The sequence below is a fragment of the Orycteropus afer genome, unplaced genomic scaffold (genome assembly GCF_000298275.1).
Source record: "Orycteropus afer afer isolate SDZICR_OR568_19922 unplaced genomic scaffold, OryAfe1.0 scaffold00381, whole genome shotgun sequence".
Lineage (NCBI taxonomy): Eukaryota > Metazoa > Chordata > Mammalia > Tubulidentata > Orycteropodidae > Orycteropus > Orycteropus afer.
The window spans coordinates 438307-442005 of record NW_006921968.1 but is presented as its reverse complement, the minus strand read 5'-3'; positions in this window follow the sequence as shown (position 1 = coordinate 442005).

Sequence of the window (3699 nt, the reverse complement as noted above, 5' to 3'; positions counted from 1 at the left end):
ATTCTGGCTGCACTTCCTCCAGGACAGATCTGTTAGTTCTTTTAGCAGTCCACGGTACTTTCAGCATTCTCCGCCAGCACCACAATTCAAAAGCATCAACTCTTCTTCGGTCTTCCTTATTTATTGTCCAGCTCTCACATGCATACCATGCCTTAAGGAGATGCAATCAAACTTCCAGTTAGGAAGCTACTATGTAAGGAGGAGAAATTATGAAGATGCAGACTTTGACAATTATAAATTGTGAGATAAAAGGGGGAGAAACATTTTTGAGAGAGAGGAAGTTAAAATAATAACTTGGTATCTCATTGGCTAAAGTGGCCTCACATTCACCCCCAAGGCCTCACATGATCTGCTACACAGTAGGGCACTGGTCTATGGTTACTGAGCACTTGAAGAGTAGATTTGTTTTCATTCAGACTGAAGTTTTTAATTTAACCTTCTAATGTTATGTCAGGGGATAGACAAAAACTTAACATATACATTTTACACTGATGTGTTCATTTTATCTTGTGCAGTGCAGTCCACTGACTCTGTTGAACACAGTGTGTAAAATAAATATGAATTTAAAATTCATGTTTGGATTTTGAAATTCAATGCAAGCTACTTTAGGAAACTGTGCACTTCTTTAATTATGAATTTACATGTGTTTAACCATATATTTTTGTCCACCTTGGGCTTTGAAATCTTATTCTTTCTGTAAAAAGAGCAAAACACTTCCTTGCCACTTGGCATGCCACCTTCCTAGGGGGCCCATTTGATGTTAGTAGCTACCATGGAGTAAATAAAAGTTAGAAGGGAGGTCTCTCTTGGTAATCAGTTTAGTATTAAAAGCAATAAGTAGATTCCTATCCAAGGGACTGTTTTCCTATAACATTTCCAGGATTAACAATGTTTATTAATGTTTGCTCCATAAGTACTGGGTTTAGGGCCAGCCTCTGTGCTTTTCTCATCTTGTATTTCATTGCCTCTCCCACGGGCGATGTGAAGAATTGGCATACAACCAATGTGCTCATTGTAATATTTTAAAAAGCGTACTCTGGGCCAGAATTTATCTTGTGAAATTTATTTTTATATAAGTCTTCAATGCTAGTTATCAGCAGTGTGTTTGGTGAGTGATAGATAACAACTCAGTCAAGAGCAATTGGTGGTGTCCATCTCCAGACCCCAGTGAAGAGAAGACATTTTCCAAATGTACTTTAACCTAGAACAGTACTGTGTACAGAAACTGATCAGAGAAAGACTGTTGCTTTCACTAGGCTCAAAAGTGCTCCCCAACCTCCACTCTATATATTGCATTGTGTCTATTTAACGATTGTCAGAGTCCAGATCTTCCCATCCCTGTTAGATATGTCTAGTCCTCACTGGGATGATCAAGCTTAATTTTAGAATAACTCTCTTTCTTGCTGCTGGCCCAGCCACCGTATCTTTCCATGGGGAAATGAAATTCATAAATGCACAGGGCCAGAGAAAATCCAGATGGATTTTATACAGTTGACATGTGCAAATGCAGAAGTGGTGACTTAAACATTGCAGTACACGACAATGGGGGACTTCCAGCTCTGGGTGGGATTGTTTATCATGCTGATGAGAATTGTGAATTCCTGAAAGGAGGAGTGGTTCTCCTTGGCTGTGATGAGGATTGGACTCTCACTGTGCCAGGTGGACTGATTGGGGTCTATATTGTGGAGTTACAGACAACTGCACTTGCAGAGGCAGGAAATTGAGAAGTCTGAAAGACCAGTTCCCACTTGGGGAGCCTGGAGAATGGCATGGTAGGCGATAAATAAATTTATAGTATATAGAAAATTAATCAACCAGGTTGGGGGCGTGACCTCAGCTTTATAGGTCATGTGAAGCAATGTGGGAAATGGACCTAGGTGAATGTGTCCTCTCGGCAATCATCAGGTCCTTGGCCAAACCCAGCCACTCATTCACTCAGTCACTGCCATCAAATTGACTCTGTCTCATAGAGACCCCCATCTGGTTTCCAAGGCTATAAATCTTTACAGATACAGACTGCTCCATATTTCTTCCAGGGAGAAGCTGATGGGTTCAAACCACCATCCTTTTGGTTAACAGCTGAAAACCACCACCAGACCTCCTTAAACACAGTCACTAATACGTTGAAATAGATTTGGCGTTTATGTTTCCTTTCAAGCTCCCCACCCAAGCCACCAGGTCATGATACAGGAAAAGTAAGTCTTAGTATCAGGAAGGAACCTATCCCTGGAGAAAGACATCACACTTGGTAAAGTAAAATGTGAGTGAAAAAGAGGAAGACTCTCAGGGATTGACTCAGTGGCTGTAACAATGGGCTTAAACTTAGCAACGATTGTGTGGATGGCACAGGTCCAGGTAACATTCCTTCTGTTATACGAAAGGTTAGTATGAGTCAGAACCAGGCCAATGGCACATAACAGCAACAACAAGTATCAAGTCTGCAAAACATACAATCATTTCTTGACCACACATACCAAACCATTCATACAACCAGTTGTGATAGTTGAGTAAAAGTTCTATTCCTGCTTCCGGAGTTTGGGAGTGGACATGTGGACACTCTGATGGCAGGACTAGATACACTTGGAGTTGAATGAAGGGACTGAGTTCTGAGGAGGTGGAGGAACCCAGGACCAATAGGGCTTCAGCTTACTGAGTGTCACAGCAATGACATGAGGTGCTGGGCTTACTAAAATTGTGTATGGATGATGTCATTAGAGTGCAGGAAGTGAAGCAGCTGAAAGGACAAAACATTGAGCAAAACCTGAATTTGGGGTCCTTTGTAAGTGGCCCAGGCCCCCGTCAGGGGACTCAAGACAAGAAAGTGGACTTTTCCTTTTTTTTTTTTTTTAATTGGGATTTGGATGAAAGTTTATAGAGCAAATTCATTTTCCATACAGCAGTTCATACACATTTTGTCTCATGACATTGACTGCAATTTCCCACAATGTAACAGCTCTCTTCCCACTTCTTCCTCATAGTTATCTCTTCCAAGAAGGTGGACTTTTATACTCCTGAGCAGAGAGAGACCCAGAAATCAAATAGAATCATGGGGGCAACAAGAAGTCAGAATAGACAAACAGCAGGGAATTGTCAGAAGGGAAGACACACTATTTGTTGTTTCTGTTGTTGCTAGTTGCCATAGAATCAACTCTGACTCTTGGCGACCCCACAAACAATAGAACTAAACTTTGTCTGGTTCTGCACGATCTTCACAATTGCTGGTCTGCTCAAGTCCATTGTTTTGGCCCCACCAGCAACATATTTCGAGTACTTTTCAACCTAGGAGGCTTGTCTTCCAGCACTCTTCTGGACAAAGTTCTGTTATCACCCATACAGTGTCCACTGGCTGATTTTCAGAAGATGTTCTCCAGGCCTTTCTTCCTGCTGTGTCTTAGTCTGGAAGCTCTGCTGAATCTTATCCACCCATAGGTGACTTTGCTGGTATTTGAAATACCATTGTCATACCTTCCAACATCCTAGCAACATACAGGCCACTAAACTACAACAAAATGACAGATAGGAGGTAGGCTAATTGTTTAAATCCTGGCAGATCAGGACTTGGGCGAATGAAAAAGCAGAAGGTCCATGTGCTGAAGTGCAAGTAGCTACAGGGATCCTGTCTTCTCAACAGCTCTTGTGGGACCTGAAGATTGTTTTAAGAGTGCAAAACTTGAAATACATGAGAAAATTTTTTTTCCC